The sequence below is a fragment of the Vicia villosa genome, linkage group LG2 (assembly GCF_029867415.1).
Source record: "Vicia villosa cultivar HV-30 ecotype Madison, WI linkage group LG2, Vvil1.0, whole genome shotgun sequence".
Lineage (NCBI taxonomy): Eukaryota > Viridiplantae > Streptophyta > Magnoliopsida > Fabales > Fabaceae > Vicia > Vicia villosa.
In genome coordinates, this window is record NC_081181.1 from 50321425 (window position 1) to 50347849 (window position 26425).

The 26425-nt window shown below is 33.5% G+C and overlaps 1 long non-coding RNA gene across 13 annotated transcripts; it reads right to left on the minus strand.

Moving 5' to 3' along the window:
• Nucleotides 1–55: 55 nt before the first annotated feature.
• Nucleotides 56–26425, minus strand: LOC131650514 (uncharacterized). Of its 13 annotated transcripts, none has more exons than XR_009298297.1 (7): nt 25892–26425; nt 25165–25784; nt 24930–25078; nt 24601–24683; nt 10322–24513; nt 10046–10149; nt 56–197 (listed from the first exon to the last, which is right to left on the minus strand). It is a non-coding gene; the product is annotated as an uncharacterized LOC131650514 (long non-coding RNA). The 13 variants fall into 13 exon arrangements; XR_009298295.1 differs by lacking the exon at nt 56–197 and adding an exon at nt 230–4187; XR_009298294.1 differs by having other exon boundaries at nt 10046–24513.

Below are 26425 nucleotides of genomic sequence, written 5' to 3' on the forward strand. Positions count from 1 at the left end.
GACGAAGATGGATTTTTCACCAGCCTAGCTGATTAGTTGCAAATAATGCTTTTGGATCTATGGCATCCACACCTATGACAGCCACCCTCTAGTATTTGGTGATGAAACTCTGAAAATGGTCTTGAAACTGTTCATTTATCTTACTTTTCATCCATCTATTCTCAAATAAGGCCGAAGACTTTTGCTTATAAATAAGGCTGGAGAAAATATATTGACAACAAATAAAATTTATCAGATAAAGAGGAGAATTTTAGCATTTTGAAAAGAAAAAAAAAAGAGAATTTTTTTATTTGGTATAACATTGGTGTAGGGTGACAGAAAGAAACAAGGGAGTCAAGCAATTTCAACACATTTCGATCAAGCTGACTTGACAGGGAGTCATATAGCAAAACCAAAAAAATATCTTTGTATGCCACAATCTAAGAATAACAGGAAAGCTATTGAGAAGTTCTTTCGGTCAGCTTAAGAGGCTATGTATTTTGCAAGAGCAAGGAAGCTTATCCGCTTTCTCAACCATATCTAAGCTCAACCCTTTCCAAAATAGAGAAGTGTTAAGTTTGAGCAAATTGTTGAGGTGTGTGTATTATAGATGCGTCCAAGGATACAAGGAAAAATTATGTATTATAGATGCGTCCACAAATACAAGGACAAATTTATATTTTCGCTATGTCCACTCTCACCTATGACACCTATGAGATGAGAGAAGTAATGTCCAGTATATAAGTAATCAAAAAGAGAACCTCACATGGACGGTTAAAATTTTTTTTCGATCCGTTGTTGCACCAATTCGTCACAACTCGAGGTTTGTACGTTATATATTTAATTTCATTAATGATATTCCTTTCCTATATGATTTTGTTTGTAGTGAACGTTTAATTCAAATGCCGATAGAATTTAGTCCGATAGAATTCAATTCCTTAGGACATAATCGATAGGTTATAGTTTTACTATGCTTGATTGTTTAACTCTAGTTCACTGTCAACCATGATTCTTTATCCAATAAAAGGAATTCAAATTCACATGAGGTTAATTGGCGCTTGTTTAATGCACTCTATAGTAAAAAAGGAATAAGTACTATAAATAAGTGCTATTATCTCGATTGGAAATGGGTTTTACATCGTTTTTAGTGGGCAAGTAAATAAGGGTGTTATAAAAAGTGTGCCATTTTTCCCTCAGTTGAATTCCCAACCGAGGGGAAAATGTGATTGGTCATGGGTTCGACCCGTCATCAAAAACATTTTTTAAACTTTCAAAACGAAAAACTTTCCCCTCAATTGGAATTAACACCAAAGGTAAAATATCATATTTACTTAATTTTTGTTTTAACCTATTTTATTTTCTTTTGATATGCAAAGAATCAAATTTGTTGACGAGTTTTTATTCTTCCTCCTCATTATCATCAACATCAACAGTAACAAAACAAAATCAATACAACCGTTAAATATTAAATTTGTATTATAAAAACAACAACAACAAAATCAATAGAAGATTTAAATATAAAATCTCAACAACAAAAATAAGCAAAATCAATAGAATCTTTAAACATTAAATCTCAGCAACAACAACAACTACATTAAACATTTTACTAGACACAAGAGCAAGAACTAACATTGCTAAGTTACATCCTTTCTTTTTAAACTAACATCAAACATTTTAACAAGCAATTATAGGTGAAGAGATTGCATTAAGGAACCAACCTTGAAATATTTTTCTGCTTTTGCAATCCATCTGAGAGAAAGATGTTGTACTTCATGCAATTGCTTTCATTATCACTATTTTCATTATCTTAAGTTTGTATTTCATCACTTTACGTCCAACATGGATCGTTGTGGCTTTCACGTTTTGATTGGCTGGTGAGGGTTTCACGCGGATCACTAATGTTTCATGTGGATTGATGATTTAACAATGTCTTGAACATTGTTATTTTACTAATGACTTACAAATATTCGTTAATTATTTCATCAAATTGGGCAAAATATTTCCACTCGGTTGCTAGATCAAATGAGGTAATAGGTCATAAATAAAAAATAAAGTTACATAAATAAAATGCGTTAAAATACAGTTGTTGAAATTCAAAACGGAAGTTGATCAATACTTTCCCTTCTTTTTCTAGCATAGCCGAGGTAATATATCATAAACAAAAATAAAAAAAGATTTAAAAGTTGCTAAAATGTAGTTGCTGGTATTGGAAGGTGTGTCCCCTGAGTACTTTTCCTTTCAGTTGCTAGCTCAGCCAAGGTAATAGGCCATAAATAAAAATATAAATAAAATAAAAGGTGCTAAAATGTAGTAGTTGGAATTTGAAGGCGTGTTCTATTAATATTTTTTCCCTCGGTTGCCAGCTCACCTGAGGTAGTAGACCATAAACAAAAATATAAAAAATTAAAAATTACTAAAATGCAGTTGTTGGAATTCAAAGACGTGTTCTCTGTATACTTTTTTACTAGGTTGGCAGCTCAGCAGAGGGAATATGTAACATATTTTTTTTAAATTTAAAATGTGACGTGCCTATTATTTACTTTGTCATAAAATGTATTTTTTTTTGGTAGTGAATAAAATTGAAATTAGAAATTGAACCGTAGAACTGATAGGTCAGAGTTGGCGGGTTGGCGATTTAGCAGATCAATAGATTTGTACTCACACATTTTTATAGAATTTCCTTAAAATCGTGCAAACTCGAAAAGTCCACTTTATAACTATTCATTGTAAATTTAGTCAATTGAATTAGGAGTTTATGCGATACAACTCAAGTGTCACTTTTATAAACTACAACTTTTATTAATTTTTTTTAGACTCGTGTGAGACAATAAATCAAATTAATGTCATTATTGAGGATTCTCTAACAATAAAGTCAATTTTAGAATCCTATTAGCAAAATATATATATGGGTTTTGCTATAATAGACCCACTTGTTTTTATGAAGGTCTATTTTAGCAACATGCACCTTAGGGTGCATTTAAATATTTTTTAGTTAAAACTTACTAAAACACACCTTCATAAAATTAAGTGGGTGTATTATAGCAAACCCCTGTGGGGTTTGCTACAATAGATTCACTTGTTTTTATGAAGGTCTATTTTAGCAAGTTTTAACTATATATATATTAATTTACAAGGTTGTCGTATATAGGTAAATATTCCAAATAGTCACGCAAGCGACCATTGAGCAATTATTCAGATTGTTCCAAAATGTTCCCATAGAATCACAAATAATCGAAGAACATGACTCCCTTAGATGTTCACTCTAAAAATTTCAAATTCCTTCTTTTAGATTGACTTTTGAATTTTTTGTAATAAGGATACTGTCAGAAATTTTTGTTGCTATTTTATATTTTATTTTAATCGTTTTTTTTTCATTTTTCACTTTGGTTTTTGAGTAAAAGGGTCACTGTTGGAATATTGTGTTGTTGTTCAATCATATTTTATTTGATTCTAATAGTGAATATACTAATCAGAATATGGATGAACCTCAAAGATCTTTAATAGAGCTTGATATACCTAATGTCACTTATCATGCATTGTATTGAGAATAACCTACCTTGGCTGTACCATTTGAGCTTAAATCTAGCTAGATACACTTGTTGGTAAAGTTTAGTGGTTTTGTAGGAGAGGATCCTCATCAGCACTTGAAATAATTTTATGTAGCGTGATCTACACCACCGAAACCCGAGGGAGTCACAAAAGACCATATCAAGTTGAGAGCCTTTCCACTATATCTTTAAGGTGCTGCGATAGATTATTCGTACTACTTTCAGGAATATTTTGTTACAAGCTGGAATGATCAGAGGAAAGTATTCATAGAAATATTTTTTCCTGCCTCAAGAGCTTCTTGTATTAGAAAAGGAATATGTGGCATTACCAAGATTTATAGAGAATTTTTTAATGAGTATTGGGGGTGATTCAAAAACTAGTGTCTAGATGTCCTCAACACTAGATTAGTGAATAACAACTCATCCAAATGACTGTTCAAAATCTACCATTTCAACAAAGAACACATTTCACCATTCAAAAATTAGACCAATATTGGACAACTAAAAATTTCAATCAATCACATGCAGGATCAATGATCTAACCCACTACATGCTCAAACAATAGTGAATTCAAATAATCCTAATGGAAGCAAGCATCATTGGTCTTAGATCGGAAAAAAATGTTAAAGAAACACCCGAGAAATATACCTGAACCTAAACCTGAAACAATTGATGTAAACAAGAACATAGATGAGTAAAATAGATACAAGTATTAGATACATTCAGAAACGTGGAAGTGAACATTTTACTCATTGAAGTAATTAAGATTCTAAAATATGCCAAATTTCTCAAACACTTTAAGTAATTAAAACTGTGGGAGAAAAATCTAAATTATTTAGAATTCTACCCACTCCTTTTGTTAGAACTCGTTTGAGTACTTACACTTTAACATATATCAATCATACCTATTAGAAATATACAATGCACAATTTATGATTTTAGCATTTATGATGAACTTTTATGTTTAGTTTTCAACATTTTTATGAAGCCACAATACAGAAATGACTGAATATAATATACAGACATGATATTATTATGCAATAAGTGGCCATCCATATTCATTTTCAATTATGAACAAGTCTTATAAACCACTGTTCATTACGGCAACTATTCACTTTCAATTATGAACAAGTCTTATAAACCACTGTTCATTACGGCAACATGGTGGCACATGCATATCAAAATTAATTATGATACATATCAATACCAATTAATAACTATCGAAGAATCAAAATACAAACATAAAAAACATGCTATTCTGTAATAATTACTGTTACCAATATGCAAACTATCATAAATCACAGAAAATACAATTTTGCATATACAATCGTGAAGTTATTAATTGTAAAAATCCAGAAACACCGACATGGATTCGGGTATATTTTTTACATTTCATTATAGAAATTAGAACACCGTGAAAATCATGATATCAAGATCCAAAACAAATATTTGCTAACAACACCAGAAGGCAAGTAAAGGTTAAGAAATAAATTCAAAACCAAATTCTTAAGTGCCCCCTCATCATATCTGTTATTAGAAGAGAGCCGAAGTTTTGTTGATTCTTCTACGTATAATACTATTGTCTTGAAACCAAAGAATAACACTAACGTAACATATATATTCTCTACTTTGTTGTTCAGGAAAGGAAACCTAATAGCAGCAGTAGTGGTGCATGGTTTGTTAGAAATTCGGTATGATAATACTGGATATCTTCGAAGAATCGTGTTCGTTTACTTTCCGAACAAAGTATTTCGACCATATTCTTGTCTGGGTTCACGAAATCTTTGCGGGGATAATTCTCGAAGAGCAATCTGTTTTCTGACAATAGAGAACAAATCAGAATGTAGAGAGGAAATATATTCCGTGTCCCAAAATCGAGGCCAAATGACTCCTTATATAGGAGACCAATAGTAGAAAACGAACAGACACACCTTTTCGGAAAAAAACGATCATGTCTGTTGGAAAAAGGTACAACTATTCAAACGGGGCGCTGCCCCGACGGGGCGTTGCCCCGCACCCCGCCAGGGGCTACGCCCTTTGGAACCCCGTTTCTATTATTCGTATTCAGTTACACGTTTAGCTCGACGAGCGTGCACTCCGCACTACCCTAACTCGTTTCAAACTTAACGCATAATTGCATTGGCCTATAGTAAATCACATTACTACCAAAACACATTGGTGATACTAAAATCACCAACATGGTTAGCATACAACTGTGGCTTCCGACCATCCAGCAATGTCAACATAACATCAACCTCCAATCAAATCCAGCTTTTAGGAAGGACGATTGTATCCACCAACTGGGGACTGTTTGGACCACCTACTCTGCAAACAAAGCATCCTGCAGAAAATGTGAATGGCAAAAATTGGAAATATAATTATCCCCAAAACTAAAGTTACTATTACTACATTATATGTGACATGAACAAAAATGATTTAAAATAAAGGTTTTTGTTGTTTGAAAATAATAACAGTGGGTGGTTTGACTAGTCATGTGTGGTTTGACTGTACGTAATGCAATTTGTGGCCTTCTAAAAATCCAATATACACAGTTTGACATAGACTTTTATGGGGATTAGCATTGATTCATAGACTAACATATATCAGACGAATATCCCTAATATAAATCCAATGTTGGAAAGTGGCTCTATAACTTCTGGCGCAGGTGTGGGAGCCTTCACAACAATGCTCATTTTAGGCTTAAGATCAGCTTCACCCTACACACATAGTGTTGCTACAACTACAAATATTAGAGTACAGCGTTAAAGTGCCAGACCAACTATGAAAATATAAAATAAAATGGATTGAGTGATATTCTAACCTTCAAATTCAATTTTATTTTGTTGCAATTTTGCCACACATAGCATTAAAACACTGAATATCATTGTCACTAAACGACGAGATGCTGGATTTTTTAGGAAGATGCTTGAGGAGACTTGACGTTGGATTTTATAGTTGGACTCTTGACTGCTGCTCGAGGTGCCGTAATGTTGCATTTTGATGGACAATATTTATTCGAAGAGATGTAGGACCTTATAGCAAGACTTTTTACTTCTAAAGGTGCCTTAATGTTTTAGTGATTTGGATGATTGTGTTATTCATATATTTACTCATATTATTTTTATTATGTTACAAATGTCAATGCTGCCCTACAAGCTAACATGGTCAGGTATTGGCCTTCATTTATCATGCTTAACGATCATTTCTGGAATCATCACTGGATAAAGCATGGGTCGTGTGGCGAATGAGGAAGATCAAGGTACATACATGAATTATTGACGTTGTCTAATGCAGTAAATCTATTTGAAGTACTTGGTCAATATGGAAATATCCATATGTTGCCAAAGTACTTCAAAGAGATTTACGACATTAAACAACGCCAATGTTTTATGTATATACCCTGATCTTCCTCATTCGCCACACGACCCATGCTTTACCCACTGATGATTACAGAAATGATCATTATGCATGGTAAATGAAGGTCAGTACCTGACCAAGTTAGGCCGTAGGGCAGCATTGACCTTTGTAATATAATAAAAATAATAGAAGTAAAAATATGAATAACAAAATCAAATAAATCACAAAATAGCACCTTTAGAAGTAAAAAGTCTTGCTAAAAGGTCCAACATCTCTTCGAGCAGTCAAATATTGTCCGCAACATTACGACACCTCGAACAGCAGTCAAGAGTCCAACTATAAAATCCAACCTCAACCAGTCAAGCATTTTCCAAAAAAAATTCAATATTAAGGCACCTCGTTGATATTCATTGTCTTAATGCTGTGTGTGGCAAAATTGCAACAAAATGAAATTGAATTTAAAGATTAGAATATTACTTAATCCATTTTATTTTATATTTTCACTGGCACTTTAACGCTGCACTCTAATATTTGCAGTTGTAGCAGCACTGTCTATGCAGGGTAAAGCTGATCTAAGGCCTAATATGAGCATTGTTGTGAAGGCTCCCACACCTGCGCCAGAAGCTATAGAGCCACTTTCCAACATTGGATTTATATTAGGGATGCTCGGTGGATATTATTCGTCTAATATATGTTAGTCTATGAATTAATGCTAATTCCCATAAAATTCTATTTCAAACTGTGGATATTGGGTTTTAAGAGACCACAAATTGCATTGCGTATAGTCAAACCACACATGACTAGTCAAACAACCCACTGTTATTATTTTCAAACAACCAAAACCTTTGTTTTAAATCATTTTTGTTCATGTCACATATAATGTAGTAATAGTAACTTTAGTTCGTGGGACAGTTATATTTCCAATTTTTGCCACTCTCATTTTCTACTGGATGCTTTGTTTGCAGAGTAGGTGGCCCAAGCAGTCCCCAGTTGGTGGAGACAATCGTCCTTCCCAGAAGCTGAGTTTGATTGGAGGCTGATGTTATGTTGACATTGCTAAAGTCGGACGCCGCAGTTGTATGCTAACCATCCACCACTACCGCTGCTATGAGGTGGTGCAGTTGTTGCCTCATTCACATTTGAAGATAGAGATATAAAGGAGAATTTTGAGTGTATATATATATATATATATATATATATATATATATATATATATATATATATATAAAAGGATCCCAAACTTTTTGGTTTTCTGTTTATTTGGTTTTCTTTCCTGAACAACAAAGTTGAGAATATGGAGAAAAGTGGGACTCCAGGTAGCATAAATCTAATCTAACCAGCAACCTTGACTTTCAGCAGCTCCAGAAATATTATTATATATGGAAAACATTATTCACATGCTCAAAAAATCATCATAGATCAAAAGTTATGGCCAATTTGGTAAAGCCTAAACTCCGCGCGTAAAAGTCAAAACCGAGCAAGACGCGATGAATAAGCAACACAGAAAATTTCCAGAACCTCAATATCAATTAGTAGCACAAGGAAACAATATTTTATCACTGAGAATCAACAAACAACCAAAATCAACAAGACCTAAGTCAAAAAAAGCAACAAATTGGATACTTTTCATGAGTTGTGAAGATGGAAATGTAGTGTAAATGGAACTAACAAAAATTCTGCATAATATCAATACCATGACAGTCCCTAATAAGCCAAAGAAACACATTCAAACTCAAGATCATGCTTCACAACAATCGATTCAAAGAACACACAAAAATTCACAAGTTGAAATTGGTTCATGATATAGTTTTCAAGTGAGCACTAGCAACCAAATTTCCATAAAATTATGCATCAAAGTATATGTTTATGACAATCCATCAAGTAAGAAATAGCACCAAGTTTGAAAATGTAACAAATGATAGCAAAGCTCTTTTAAATATTTTGTCAATTTTCACAACAACAACACAAGCTCATGGCAACAAAAAATAGATTATACTACCAATTAAAGCTCAACAATTATGTTTCCAACTCATGTAATCAACCAACAATTAAGAATAAAGCCATTGTCACCATTATTCAACTAATGAACATCAAAACAAGTCCTCAAGCAAAAATTCAGCATTACTATCCTTTTTAATCCACCATTTTCATCCATTTTTATGTCAAGCACCAACAATTATCACTCAAAATTTTCAGCAATCATGCACTCGTGTTAATACCATTTTATGCACCTTTAGAGTACCAAAATAATCACCAAAACAACATTGAATTTCCAGCTACAAAATATCATCAAAATAACACCAAAATATCATCAAAACTCCACCAAAACATCATCAAATTTTCCAGCATTAGCACAACAAGTATGTTTCATCACAACAATAATGTCATCAACAAAATTCATTCCATCATTACTCAACACAAACAACAATTATTATTGTCATAAACACAACAAAGCATGCTTCCATCTTAAATTAGCGTTTAGTGACAAAACTTCACACGGTGCGGCAAGTGTATCATAACGAAATGCAGTAAGAGCATGCACAAAGATAACCAACCAATCACACCACAAGAGGAGAACATGTCTTCATCAATTCATGTTTCAATAAGCCAAGCATCCACAAAGTATCTCAACATGTGATATAATCAATCAAATAGAATTCAACAATCCTGTCAAAGCATGTTATCTCCAAATAAACGGCGTGTATTACTAATCCAAATTCAGCAAAATTCAATTAATCAAAGTCCATATCATCAATTAATCATAAAAAGAATCCCAAGCCAACAACTAGTTCTCATCAAACATTATCATCAACATGAGTTCTCGCGGACGAATCTCCCATGACTCACACCAACAACAACTCATGAAAAGTGAAAAAAAAAAAAGAAGAATCAATCTCATGAACATCATCTCAACTTGTTTAATTTTTTCAACAATTAGCAACACAAGCAACAAAGTCTCGACATGTCGACATTACGTAAAGCAAATCAATCCGGATATGGAATCAACAATTGAACACAAGATAAATGACACAGGATCTATTTATTATGTTCATTTTTAAATATTCATTTTTTAACTATAAAATGTCATAAGAAGTTCTTGTATAAAGATTTGCCACATTTTCACAAATGGTGAAAAGAAATTGTTTGAATTTTGATCGTACCTGAACACGTTCTTCTCTGCTTCTCTCTCGCGATTCTCTCACTCGAAACGTGCCTTTCACGGTCTCTCTGCCTTCATCAATCTCCCAATTCACTCTTGATCTCTCTAGATCGATTCATGATACAACACACAAGCAAACAAATAAGATTCAGTCAGAAAGAACCCTAAACCTCATTGAAACCCTATATCAGCCCCCATTTTCACTATTGATCAAGGATTAGAGAGTACATCAATCAAATTCAAAGGGAAATCAAAAGCGACAAAAGAAATCGAGTACGTGGTTCTTGCTCGGTCTTCTTCTGCTTTCCGTCTCCTCTTGCTTCTGGAATCCGCTGTGATTCTGCTTCTGGTCAGTGAAAGTTGTTGTGTTGATTTGGCGTGTGAGCTGATGCGTTTTGAGTGTGAAGGTTGTGAAAGTTTTGTGAGGTGTTTGTTGTTGTTGTGAGGAAAGCGTCTGTGTTGTTGTCGTTTTGGTTGAAAGGTCATTGAGGTATACAGTTTTATGGAGTTAAGGGAGGGTATTTGATGGCTGAAGGTGAGGTTAGGGCGGTGTGGTTTGCTGTTGAGTGTGGTGGGTTTGTGATGGTTGAAAATTCTGAAGAAATTTGGGGGAAGTTGAGAGTGATTTTTTTAACAGATGTTTTGTAAGGTTTTCTCCCCCTTCTGATAGTCGGATGACTTCTTTATATAGTGTTCAAGCTAGCATTTGAGGGAGAAAATTTGAAATAGAACCCTTGCTTGCAAAGCTTTCTTGGGTCAATTTTGATGTAATGATTTTCTACTTTTTTTTTATGCAGGTCTTGGTTGATTCATTACGGGAAAGTTTGGTGCAGCAAGACTGTTTATTTTGTTTGTATGTGCAGGGTCTGATTTTGGACAGATAACAGCTGTAGTTTTTTGGACTGTTTTGGTTGCTAGGGTTTGCAGGTATGAGTCATATGAGGATGTTTGCAAGAGGATGTTTGCAAGATGATGATGCCAGGGAGATAAAAATGAATTTTCGTTTTATATATAGTAATGCTCATGCGGACTTAAAATTAGTCAAATGAGAAATCAAGATGCTGTTAATTCTTATTTTTTATTTTTTTTATTTTTTGTAATATGTTTAAATAATATAATAAAAATGCCTCATTTCTTTAATTATGTTAAATGATTCTTAAATCCAATTTAAATTAGCAATAGTAATTAAATAGCAATTTAATCACTAGCCCCAATCCCAATAAAACTTAAAAGGAGAATGCAATCTAAGTTATGCAAAAAAAAAAAATTGAATTCAAGTAACAATGCAAACCATCTTAACCTTCACAATAAATTCAAATTCTTATAGCCTGTTTGGATTAGCGGTGGCTTCTATGAAATCACGGTGGATTTCCACGTTTTCGCAGAAGCTGCCTTTTATAGTTTCTCAAAAATCACGGTAGGGTCATGTTGAAACGCGCGTTTGTATGTTGAAAAGCTAAACCAAACACACTATTAGTAAGTCAATTGTTTATGGCTTACTTGAAATCCAAATTCAAAGAAAAAATGAATGTAATGCAATTGATTTTAATCTTAATGAAATGGTCCTTTGATATTGACTTATGCATGAATACGAAATGATGAATGAATATTATAATGAAATGACTAAGAAACAAAAGTCAGATACAAGTCCCTCGATGATTTTAAACGATTAAGGTCAGATACTTGAGAAGAAAGTAGGGCAAATTTTGGGGTATGACGGTCTTCTATTAGAGCAACTATTAATATCAGTTCTAGAACCATTAAAGTTTGGGGTACGAAAAAAATAAATTTCATTTAGAAACTAAAGTAACAATGATTCGGTTCGGAATTAATTTGAGATTTGTTAATTGCTTAATGGTTTTGTTCTAGAACCATTAATAAAATATATGTATGGTTCACTAACCATTAGTAATAGTTTGGTTATTTTAACTCCAATTCGATTTAGTTCGGCGGTTCAGTTCGATTTATGGTTATTTTGAACAAGCTAGGAGAAAAAGCTCAAGTTGAATGTAAATTCCATAACCTAATTTGGAGTATGGATCAATCTATAGTTCTGTTTTTCGTATTAGACTTTTGAAGTAAAGTTTATTTTATGTTTTATGTTGGGCCATTTTATATTTTCGCACCCGGTGTTCTTAAAGTCCAAACATTTGTTATATTTAATCGCGCTTTAGGATTTAAAATAAGGGGAGAGTTTTTAGAATTGAGAACATGGAATTTTCAAGAAGAGAACCTCAAATGGACGGCTAAAATTTTCTTTCGATCCGTTGTTGCACCAATTCGTCACAACTCGAGGTTTGTACGTTATATATTTAATTTCATTAATGATATTCCATCCTATATGATTTTGTTTGTTTTGAACGTTTAATTCAAATGCCGATAGAATTTAGTCCGATAGAATTCAATTCCTTAGGACATAATCGATAGGTTATAGTTTTACTATGCTTGATTATTTAACTCTAGTTCACAGTCAACCATAATTCTTTATCCCGTAACAGGAATTCAAATTCACACAAAATAAGTGTTATTATCTCGATTGGAAATGGGGTTTACATCGGTTTTTAGTGGGCAAGTAAATAAGAGTGTTATTAAAAGTGTGTCATTTTTCCCTCAGTTGAATCCCCAACCGAGGGGAAAAATGTGACTGGTCATGGGTTCGACGAGTGTTATTAAAAGTGTGTCATTTTTCCCTCAGTTGAATCCCCAACCGAGGGGAAAAATGTGACTGGTCATGGGTTCGACCTGTCAGCAAAAACAATTTTTAAACTTTTCCCCTCAATTGGAATTAACACCCGAGGTAAAATATCATATTTACATAATTTTTGGTTTAACCTATTTTATTTTCTTTTGATATGCAAAGAATCAAATTTGTTGACGAGTTTTGATTCTTCCTCCTCATTATTATCAACATCGACAGTAACAAAATAAAATCAATAAAATCGTTAAAAATTAAATTTGTCTAACAACAACAACAAAATCAATAGAAGATTTAAATATAAAATCTCAACAACAACAACAACAACAAATAAGCAAAACCAATAGAATCTTTAAACATTAAATCCAGCAACAACATCTACATTAAACATTTTACTAGACACAAGAGCAAGAACTAACATTGCTAAGTTACATCCTTTCTTTTTAAACTAACATTAAACATTTTTAACAAGCAATTATAAGAGAAGAGATTGCATTAAGGAACCAACCTTGAAATATTTTCCTACTTTTGCAATCCATCTGAGAGAAAGATGTTGTACTTCATGCAATTGCTTTCATTATCACTATTTTTATTATCTTAAGTTTGTATTTCATCACTTTACGTCCAACATGGATCGTTGTGGCTTTCACGTTTTGATTGGCTGGTGAGAGTTTCACGCGGATCACTAATATTTCATGTGGATTGATGAGTTAACAATGTCTTGAATGTTGTTATTTTACTAATGGCTAACAAATATTTCCACTCGGTTGCTAGATCAAATGAGGTAATAGTGTAGCGGTGGGGTACAACAAATAGGTCATAAATAAAAAATAAAGTTACATAAAACGCGTTAAAATGCAGTTGTTGAAATTCAAAACGCGGGTTGATCAATACTTTTCCCTTCTTTTTTCAACATAGTCGAGGTAATAGATCATAAACAAAAATTAAAAAAAAAATTAAAAGTTGCTAAAATGCAGGGCCGGCCCTGGGCCAGGGCAATCAGGCCCACAGCCCAGGGCCTCAACAAAATGGGGGCCTCAAAATTTGGGAGGTGTAGTTAAAAATTAATAACACTGAAATATTAAATTATATAGCTTTTAGCGAAATGGAAAACATAACACATTACTTGTGGCCTAGCGGATTTGCAATTGCTGGGTGGGTGAAGTGTTCTCAACTCGGGTTTGGGCTTACTTTCTAAAGTTCAGGTTGTTTTTTTTACTACCTACATAAGTACAGTTGGCATATTTAATTAACTTAGTGCCATAACTCTCTCATTTTAACTAATTAATATTTCTAATTTTATTATAAAAATAATTTGTTTATAATCGATTAACATTTATAATTAAATTTTAAATCCAAAATTTATTTTTAATGGTTATTATAAAATTTACTTTTAATGGTTATTAATTGGAACTATTATAATTTTATTTTAATTTATTTTAGTATATAAATTTTAGAAATTATTTACATATTATAATTAAATATTTAAAAGTTTGTCATATAATTACCTAATTTATTATAGATTTTTATGATGAAATTAAATTTATCATCACATATGCTTTGATTTATTATTTTTTTATCATAGAAATAAATTATGGGAAAAACTTCTCTACCCATCACAAAAAGTTGGGTAGTGTACCTTTAACCAATCACATGATTCCATCTCATTTAATACATTTAATTATTTATTAAAATATTAAAATACTATAAATGTTTGTTATTTTCAAAGCATTTTACAAAGGAGGTAACCTTACCCAACTTTTTGAGTTGGGTTGATAAGAATTCACCATAAATTATTTATCAATCAAGTAAACCTGCCTATTATGGTCAGGACATGGTTTACCCCTACTCCTACATTTTTTAGCCATATGATTTGATTTTTCAGAGAAAACGTCAATTGCAATTATTTGAGAGGGTGGATGTTACATAGAAAATGGAACACTTAAAGCAATCTAAAGATTCTCATTCTTAATTCAGTTAATTATATTTTGATTTTGAATTCTTAATGATTTGCATACGGCTACTTATCTACATTGAAATTATTTTTATTGTTCGAAATAATCAAGACTTCATATTTTTTATCTTGTCTCCGAGATTCTTCTTCATTTTGGAGGCGAATTATACACGTGTTTTTTATTATGGGCCCATTTATTTATTTGTCCCGGGCCTCTAAAAAGTCGGGACCGACCCTGCTAAAATGTAGTTGCTGGTATTGGAAGGTGTGTCCCCTAGTACTTTTCCCTTCGGTTGATAGCTCAACCAAAGTAATAGGCCATAAATTAAAATATAAATAAAATAAAAGGTGCTAAAATGTAGTTGCTAAAATTTGAAGGCGTGTTCCATTAATATTTTTTCCCTCGATTGTCAGCTCACCTGAGGTAATAGGCCATAAACAAAAATATAAAATATTAAAAGTTGCTAAAATACAGTTGTTTGAATTCAAAGACGTGTTCCCTGTATACTTTTTTACTAGGTTGGCAGCTCAACTGAGGGAGTATGTAACTTATTTTTTTTAAATTTAAAATGTGGCGTGCCTATTATTTACCTTGTCATAAAATGTATTTTTTTTGTAGTAGTGAATAAAATTGAAATTAGAGATTGAATTATAGAACTGATAGGTCAGAGTTGACGATTTAGCAGATCAATAGATTTGTACTCAAACACATTTTTATCGAATTTTCTTAAAATCGTGCAAACTCGAAAAGTCCACTTTATAACTTTATTCATTATAAATTTAGTCAATTGAATTAGGAGTTTATGCGATACAACTCAAGTGTCACTTCTATAAACTACAATTTTTATTAGTTCTTTTTAGACTTGTGTGAGACAATAAATCAAATTAACGTCATTATTGGGGATCCTCTAACAATAATGTCAATTTTAAAATCCTATTAGCATTCATGTTTTATTTTATTGATTTACAAGGTTGTAGTATATAGGTAAATATTCCAAATAATCACGCAAGTGACCATTGAGCAATTATTCAGATTGTTCCAAAATGTTCCCATAGAATCACAAATAAATCAAAGAACCAAAATGTTCCCATAGAATCACAAATAAATCAAAGAACATGACTCCCTTAGATGTTTTCACTCTAAAAATTTCAAATTCCTTCCTTTTGATTGACTTTTGAATTTGTTGTATTTTTGAAAAAATCCAAAAAAAAAAAAAAAACTTACATTTTTTTAATTTTCCAATTAGATTTTAGTAATAAGGATACTGTTAGAAATTTTTGTTGCTATTTTATATTTAATTTTAATCGTTTTTTTTTTCATTTTCCACTTTGCTTTGAGTAAAAGGGTCACTGTTGGAATATTGTGTTGTTGTTCAATCATATTTTATTTGATTCTAATACTGAATTTACTAATCATAATATGGATGAACCTCAAAGATCTACAATAGAGCTAGATATACCTAATGTCACTTATCAAGCATTGTGTATTCAGAATAACCTACCTGACTGTACTATTTGAGCTTAAATCTAGCAAGATACACTTGTTGGTAAAGTTTAGTGGTTTTGCAGGAGAGAATCCTCATTAATACTTGAAATAATTTTATGTAGCATGATCTACACCACTGAAACCCGAGGGAGTCACGAAAGACCATATCAAGTTGAGAGTATCTTCAAGGTGCTGCGATAGATTAGTTGTACTACTTTCAGGCATATTATATTACAAGCTGGAATGATTAGAAGAAAGTATTCATAGATATATTTTTTCCTGCCTGCCTCAAGAGCTTCTTGTATTAGAAAAGGGATATGTGGCATTAGGAAGATTTATAGAGAATTTTTTAATGACTACTGGGGTGATTCAAAAACTAGTGTCTACATGTCCTCAACACTAGATTAGTGAATAACTATTCATCCAAATGGCTGTTCAAAATTTACAATTTTAACAAAGAACACATTTCACCATTCAAAAATTAGACCAATATTGGACAACTAAAATTTTCAATCAATCACATGCTCAAACAATAGTGAATTCGAATAATCCTAATTGAAGTGTCACTAGTTTTAGATCGGAAAAAAAATGTTAAAGAAACACCCGAGAAATATACCTGAACCAAAACCTGAAACCATTGATGTAAACAAGAACACTAAACCACTTCCTCACCCTCAAATAGCAATGAAGACTAAAAAATAGATGAGGAAAATAGAGACAAGTAAGCATTAGATACATTCAGAAACGTGGAAGTGAACATTTCACTCATTGAAGTAATTAAGAAGATTCTAAAATATGCCAAATTTCTCAAACACTTGAAGTAATTAAAACTGTGGGAGAAAAATCTAAATTATTTAGAATTCTACCCACTCCTTTTGTTAGAACTCGTTTGAGTACCTACCCTTTAACATATATCAATATTAGAAATATACAATGCAATGCACAGTTTATGATTTTAGCATTTATGATGAACTTTTATGTTTAGTTTTCAACATTTTTATGAAGCCACAATACAGAAATGACTGAGTATAATATACAGAGACATGGTATTATTATGCAATAAGTGGCCATCCATATTCACTTTCAATTATGAACAAGTCTTACAAACCACTGTTCATTACGGCAACATGCATATCAAAATTAATTATGATACATATCAATACCAATTAATAACTATCGAAAAATCAAAATACAAACATAAAAAACATACTATTCCGTAATAATTACTGTTACCAATATGCAAACTATCATAAATCACAGAAAATACAATTTTGCATATACAATCGTGAAGTTATTAATTGTAAAATTCCAGAAACACCGACATGGATCCAGGTATGTTTTTTACATTTCATTATAGAAATCAGAACACAGTGAAAATCATGATATCAAGATCCAAACATATATTTGCTAAAAGCAACACCAGAAGGCAAGTAAAGGTTAAGAAATAAATTCAAAACCAAATTCTTAAGTGCTCCTCCATCATATCTGTTATTAGAAGAGAGCCGAAGTTTTGTTGATTCTTCTAAGTATAATACTACTGTCTTGAAACCAAAGAACAACACTAACGTAACGTATATATTCTCAACTTTGTTGTTCAGGAAAGAAAACCTAATAGAGTATCAGCAACAAAAAACCAAAAAGTTTGAAATTATTATATATATGCTCAAAATTCTCCTATATATCTCTATCTTCAAATGTGAATGAGGCAACAACTCATAGTAGCGATAGTGGTACATGATTAGCATACAACTGCAACGTCCGACCATCCAGCAATGTCAACATAACATCAGCCTCCAATCAAACCCAACTTATAGGAAGGACGGTTGTCTCTACCAACTGGGGACTGCTTGGGTCACCTACTCTGCAAACAAAGCATCCGGAGAAAATGAGAGTATTGGAAATATAACTGTCCCCCGAAACTAAAGTTACTATTACTACATTATATGTGACATGAACAAAAATGATTTAAAACAAAGGTTTTGGTTTGAAAATAATACAAGTTGATAGTTTGACTAGTCACGTGTGGTTAGATTGTACGCAATGCAATTTGTGTTCTTCTTAAAACACAATATACACAGTTTGAAATAAATTTTTAAAGGGATTAGCATTGATTCATATACTAACATATATCATACGAATATCTAGAAGAATATCCACAGAGCAACCCTAATATAAATCTAATGTTGGAGAGTGCCTCTATAATTTCTGACGCAGGTGTGGAAGCCTTCACAAGAATGCTTATATTAGGCCTAAAATCGGCTTCACCCTGCACACATAATGCTGCTACAACTGCAAATATTAGAGTACATCGTTAAAGGGCCAGACCAACTATGAAAATATAAAATGGCTTGAGTGATATACTAAACTTCAAATAAAATTTCATTTTGTTGCAATTTTGCCACACATGGCATTAAGACAATGAATATCATTGTCACTAAACGACGAGGTGCCATAATGCTGGATTTTTTAGGAAGATGTTTGACTGGTTGAGGAGACTTACGTTGGATTTTATAGTTGGACTCTTGACAGCTACTCGAGGTTTCGTAATGTTGCATTTTGATGGACAACATTTGACTCGAAGAGCCTTGATGTTGGACCTTATAGCGAGACTTTTTACTTCTAGAGGTGTCTTAATGTTGGAGTTTGTAGTACGATGTTTCACTCGTCGAGGAGCCTTAAGTTTGTTTGAATCAAAAGCACGACTCGCTGGTGGTGGGTTTACATACTAGACATATTGAAACTTAAATGGACAATTGACCCTGTGGGAACAGTCTATAACGTGAAATATTTTACGTGATTTTTATCACTTTATAGACTGTCCCCACAGGGGTAATTGTCCAATTGAGTTTCAATATGTCACGTATGTAAACCCACCATCACCACCGAGTCGTGCTACTAATTCAAACAAACTTAAGGCTCCTCGACGAGTGAAACATCGTACTACAAACTCCAACATTAAGACACCTCTAGAAGTAAAAAGTCTTGCTATAAGGTCCTACATCAAGGCTCTTCGAGCAGTCAAATATTGTCCATCAAAATGCAACATTAAGACACCTCGAGCAGCTGTCAAGAGTCCAACTATAAAATCCAACGTCAAGTCTTCTCAACCAGTCAATCATCTTCCTAAAACATCCAGCATTAAAACACTTCGTCGTTTAGTAACAATGATATTCATTGTCTTAATGTTGTGTGTGGCAAAATTACAACAAAATGAAATTGAATTTGAATGTTACTATATCACTAATTCCATTTTATTTTATTTTATAATTTCATAGTTGGACTGACCATTTAACGCTGTACTCTAATATTTGGTCTAGGCCTAATATGAGCATTATTGGGAAGGCTCTCACATCTGCGCCAGAAATTATAGAGTCACTCTCTCCAACATTGGATTTATATTAAGGATGCTCGGTGGATATTCTTCTGAATATTGTGTGAGTGATATATGTTATTCTATGAATCAATGTTAATCCCCATAAAAGACTATTTCAAACTGGGCATATTGTGTTTTAAGAAAAACACAAATTACATTGTGTACAATCTACCACACACGACTAGTCAAACCACCCACCGTTATTATTTTCAAACCATTATTTTTAAACCAAAACCTTAATTTTAAATCATTTTTGTTCATGTCACATATAATGTAGTAATAGTAACTTTAGTTTCAGGGGACAGTTATATTTCCAATACTCTGATTTTCTCCAGATGCTTTGTTTGTAGAGTAGGTGACCCAAGCAGTCCCCAGTTGGTAGAGACAAACGTCCTTCCTAGAAGTTGGGTTTGATTGGAGGCTAATGTTATGTAAACATTGCTGGATGGTCGGACGCCGCAGTTATATGCTAACCATGCACCACTACCGTTGCTATGAGGCTGCTATGAGGTGGTGCAGTCGTTGCCTCATTCACATTTGAAGATAGAGATATATAGGAGAATTTTGAGCATATATATAATGATTCCAAACTTTCTGGTTTTTTGTTGCCGATACTCTATTAGGTTTTCTTTCCTAAACAACAAAGTTGAGAATATATGTTACGTTAGTGTTGTTCTTTGGTTTCAAGACAGTAGTATTATACGTAGAAGAATCAACAAAATTTTGGCTCTCTTCTAATAAGAGATATGATGAGGGAGCACTTAATTTGGTTTTAAATTTATTTATTAACCTTTACTTGACTTCTAGTGTTGCTGTTAGCATATACTTTGATGACAATCCATCAAGTAAGAAATAGCACCAAATTTGAAAATGTAACAAATGATAGCAAAGCTCTTTCCAATATTTGTCAATTTTCACAACAACACAAGCTCATGGCAACAAAAAATAGATTATACTACCAATTAAAGCTCAACAATCATGTTTCCAACTCATGTAATCAACCAACAATTAAGAACAAAGCCATTGTCACCATTATTCAACTAATGAACATCAAAACAAGTCCTCAAGCAAAAATTCAGCATTACTATCCTTTTTAATCCACCATTTTCATCCATTTTTATGTCAAGCACCAACAATTATCACTCAAAATTTTCAGCAATCATGCACGCATGTTAATACCATTTTATGCACCTTTAGAGTACCAAAACAATCACCAAAACATCATTGAATTTCCAGCTACAAAATATCATCAAAATAACACCAAAATATCATCAAAACTCCACCAAAACATCATCAAATTTTCCAGCATTAGCACAGCAAGTATGTTTCTTCACAACAATAATGTCATCAACAAAATCCACTCCATCATTACTCAACACAAACAACAATTATTATTGTCATAAACACAACAAAGCATGCTTCCATCTTAAACTAGCGTTTAGTGACAAAACTTCACACGGTGCGGCAAGTGTATCACAACGAAATGCAGTAAGAGCATGCACAAAGATAACCAACCAATCACACCACAAGAGGAGAACATGTCTTCATCAATTCATGTTTCAATAAGCTAAGTATCCACAAAGTCTCTCAACATGTGATATACTCAACCAAATAGAATTCAACAATCCTGTCAAAGCATGTTATCTCCATACAATTCATAAGGAAAATGAACAGCGTGTATTACTAATCCAAATTCAGCAACATTCAATTAATCAAAGTCCATATCATCAATTAATCATAAAAAGAATCCCAAGCCAACAACTAGTTCTCATCAAACATTATCATCAACATGAATTCTCGCGGACGAATCTCCCATGACTCACACCAACAACAACTCTACATGATTAACAATTATCACCAACTAGATTCAAGTATCGTGAAAAGAAAAAGAAGAAAAAAAAAAGAATCAATCTCATGAACATCATCTCAACTTGTTTAATTTTTTCAACAATTAGCAACACAAGCAACAAAGTCTCGACATGTGGAAATTAAGTAAAGCAAATCAATCCGGATATGGAATCAACAATTGAACACAAGCTAAATGACACAGGATCTATTTATTACGTTCACAATATCCAGAATCCACTATCACATAATACTGTAAGTCATAGAAGTTAGCTTTCCGTCAAAAAAAAACTCTATGTCATAAGAAAGAAAACGATGTCAAGAATTAAAACAAACACCTTACGTGCATAATTTTGTTCAAGAATCTTCATCATCAATTCAACAATTCAATTTATAAATCAAAGCAATCAATTAAATATTCAGCAAAGCAATAAGTTCATACTTGCGAGAACGATTAAGACTGAAACAGAATGGTAACACTGAAGATCAATATTATATATGCACGGGAGTAGTATGGTGTAGCATAAAACAAAAATAAAAGTATTACCTCATTGCCGTGAGCCCCTTGGAAAGTTGACCATCGATGTTTCCCGGTCCACGATATGGAGGTTGAGAAGGGTCATGGAGTTCCTTCGGCCATAATCCGTGTAGATGAAAATGATTCTCCACTGGGGGAATAATGCAAGCCAAATCTCGACAAGAAGTGGGACTCCATGTTTGAACCAAAATATAGTGATTAAAAGCTTCGATAACAGAAAAGACTAGCGAAAGAACTGTAACAACCTTATTTCTCTAAGCATGAGACCTATGGATAGTTAATAGTTATTAAGAGAAGTTGTTAAAAATTCTAAGGATTGGTTAGAATTGAACTAGATGGCACCTTGGTAATTATGTCATGGTTGAAGGGTAGTGTGGTCAATCCACTACTTAAATAGGAACTTAAAGACTAGTTTGGTGGAAATGACTCATTCTTGCCTTAGCAAAATCAGAATTTTGGGGGAAAGATAGAGAGAAAACGTGAAAGGAAGGGAAAGGAAGAAGAGGCATCAAATTATTTCTCCATGGATGCATGTACGAGGAGTTAGGTGATTTTGGAGAAAGAACCATGATCAAGTGCATCATCTTCTCCTTCATCTCCCAAGTCAGAATTGGTCTTCATCGTCATCTCCTTCTAAGCTTGGAATTCAGAATCTCTTCCCTATTCAAGGTGAGTTCCATTAGATTAGAAACCTTGGGTAGAATTTGGGGAAGAATTTGTATGTTAAGGGTTTTAGTGTGAGCTAACTTGATGCATGTTTGATTTAATGATGAGATTGTGTTTTATGTATGTAATATGTACATTAGATCACTATTGCATGTTGTAAATTCGTTTGGGATTAAATTATGATGCTGGGAATCAATTAGAGGGGTTTGGGTCTGGTTTAGAACTCCTAAAATGCAGAATTTTTGGGTCTGTCAGCGATGTAACCGGTTACATGGTTGATGTAACCGGTTACATGTGTGAAAAAGGGGGGAAAACGCAGTTTTTGGGCCATGTAACCGGTTACATGATTCATGTAACCCGTTACATCACTGTTTGGGCAGCTTTTTCGAAACTTCATAAATTCATAACTTTTGCATCGTATATCCGATTGACGCAAATTTTATATCGTTGGAAAGCTAACAGAAAGGGCTATGAGATGCCTAAGCTTCCATAACTCTATCATACTTCTAAATATTACTATAATCCAAATGTATATTTTGTATCTTGTTTAATAAAGTAAAACTTGGTGAAATATTAGTATGTTACATGTATGATTGACTCTTGGGTTTATATAAACTAACCTAAGTATAATACATGATTAATTAAAGATAATTAAGTCATGTAATGACAGATTGAGTTATATGGACCAAGAGATGAAAGGTTATACAATTAACATAAGTGTTAAGAGGATGTTTACTCAATAACCATAATGGCGAGGTAATCCTTAGAATGTATATTATGAAGGATTAACGGAGGTCAAGTAACAAGGCTGTGCCATGGCGAAGGGTTACATAATGGGCATGAGGGTAGTAACCGGTGCGATGCTTGTTACTTATATGTGGTTGTCCTTGTGATGCGATGTCCAAGGATGCTCCCAGGCCATATATGAAGGTCCTTCTCGGGTGTGACGCTCAGGATTGATTGGTGCTCTGTAGTTCAGGAGTATTCTTCGGGGATGAACTCCCGGGGATGCGAACCAATACCTTCCCCTTATCGTTCTCATTATTGAGGATTCGAATCGTGTGATGCGATTCGGAGTTGATTCCATGGGTTTGATGAGTTGAATTGTGCGATGCAATTCGATGAGAATCCATGTTTCCCTACGGTCCATATTATTGAGGATTCGAATCGTGTGATGCGATTCGGAGTTGATTCCATGGGTTTGATGAGTTGAATTGTGCGATGCAATTCGATGAGAATCCATGTTTCCCTACGGTCCATATTATTGAGGATTCGAATCGTGTGATGCGATTCGGAGTTGATTCCATGGTTTCGGATGTCGTGAAGACCGTGCCTAATCTTTTCTTCCGCCGTATATTATTATTACTGTGTAGACATATTCGTTGTATCCATCTTCGAGATGATTTATAAATGTATGCAATTTATATCATTATTCCTAGCTTTTGTTTGTACTCAGTACCAGTTATTAATATTTTACTGATATGATTCTAGACGCATATTGGTAGGGTATTACAAGAACTATGAGAAACGAAATGGAATTCATTGAGAGAGAAAACACACAATTCAAAGGCAACATGTTTTTAGGGTTTGTGCATTTCTTGAAAAAGAAAGAAAACACGACTCGGAGGCAACATGATTATCACACAGTGTAGTTCGTCTAACATCAGCCTATACCATATCAAATAAGAATGAAGCTCATAAATACTAACAGAAAATTGATGACCATTCACACTTCATGATTATAGACACTGAAATTCAATAGAAAGTTAATGGGTGGTACTACCTTTGGATGATACAAGGCAAACCAAACTTTAGACTCTGAGATATCAGATGGTGAATCCAGATTACCATCCAACATCTTGCATAAAATCTTATACAGTGAATCGTCTTTCTTTGAATGTGATTTGTTATTCTGTTGAAGTTGAACAAGCTGAGTTCAGACCATTTAGACTTTCGTATAATTGCTCACAAAGAGAAGCATAAAAAAATTTCAGCATACCTGAAGGAAATGATTAACTGCTCCACGGAGTTCAGACGGATACTTTGTATTAACAATTATCAGAATCTTTTTTGCCCATCCAACTAATTGACATTTAAAAAACAACAAAGTTGTGAGGACAATAAGCTAGGCATCATATCATAACTGAATAATTGACTAGACTGCAACTATTAGAGCTGAGCCGGGTACAGTTGTAAAAACTAATTTAGAGGTTAGTTACAGCAGTTACAACTATTGGTGATAGAATACAAAAATTAATTTCCATTCATATTAAATTTTCTCACGTTCTAGAATTCTCTGAAATCTTAATTCAGAATCATAATACATACCTGACATCAAAGATATTGAGTAGTCAACTTTTTGGGGTAGTTTCACACAAGTTGATAGGATTTTGGTGACCACGTGATGAACAGAATCATTTATGGGGACCTTTTCTATCAAGGACAGCAAAGCCTGCTAGCAGTATTCATCTTTAGAACTGCGAATGAATAATAATCAGCACAAAAAAGTTTTTGGTAGTATAGTATGCATAGACCGCCAGAAAGAAAGTCATAGAATTCTCACCTGCAGTCAATTAGGGAGTCCAATAAAACAAGAAACTTTTCAATGTTGAACTCCTTAGACAATTTTAATAAAACCACTGGCAAATCCCTGGAAAAAAAAAAGGATTTTATAAATCATGTATATAAATGATTAATATGTAAATGGAAACAGCCAAACCACAGGTATCATCAACAAGTTGAACAGTTTGAGGTAGACAACCTTAGTTCCTTCAAAACCTCCAAGGCCTTTATTGGAAGTATTTCAACATTTTGGGACTAGAAAAATTCAAACAGAACAAAGAATAAAAGTATAACCAAGTTAAAAGTAGAGACATAGCATAACAAGAAGAAAATAGGATAAAAAATTCGGTCACAACATGGTATCTGGACAAGATTGATTAAGGCAATAAGGTACAACCGAAACCAATGAAGATATGAAGATTTGTCGACTCTTTAGCCTCCTCCCGAGCAACAACGAAATGCTCTCTGTTAGTACGTGATCGAACAACAACGACAACGAAATGCTCTCGCCGCTCATCACTCTCTGTTCTCACGGCTTCACTCATTCATCTTGCTTTCTCTCACGATGTTCAATCAACGAATGCAAGCAACAAGAAATAAAACCCTTATCCTGCAAAAACCCTAAATCCCCGATCTTTCAATATTGATTCAGATTACATATTACAATAATTATCGGGCAAAACGGAAAGCAAGTTACAAAAATAGAGATGAGGTTACGTCGGAGATACCCTCGATGGAGCGGATTCAACACCTTCAGGTAAGCGCCCTTGACTCTTTTCTTCTTCGTCGTCCTTCTCCCTTGTGGATTTCTATGCGTTTTGTGTGCAATTCGTGTGTGACTACTGTAGAGTGGTGTGGTGCGATGTGTTTCAGGGAGGTGAAGTTTCGTGTGTTTGTTGGTGAGGCTGTAGGTTCGATTATTGCTGTTGAGGGTGAGTTGTGGTTGAACGTTGAGGTGAAAGTTGAGAGTTTCTTTGCAGGTTGTGCTGTATTTGTTGTTTTGTGTGTGACTCAGATTCGTATGGGGTGTGTATCGCTGAGTGAGATTGAGTGAGGTTTTGAGGGACCGAAGGGAAAATTGAAACTGATTTGAACTTATTTGGTAAGTCTTTTTCGTGCTTTCACTGATGCAGGTTTGTGTGCTCATTTTGGTGAATGATTTGGAGTAATGTGCAGAGCAGCAAGAGATAGCAGTTGGACAGGTTTTGTGCAGAGATGCTTGGATGGTGGAGCAGCAAGATGAAGACAAATCCTGTGTTACT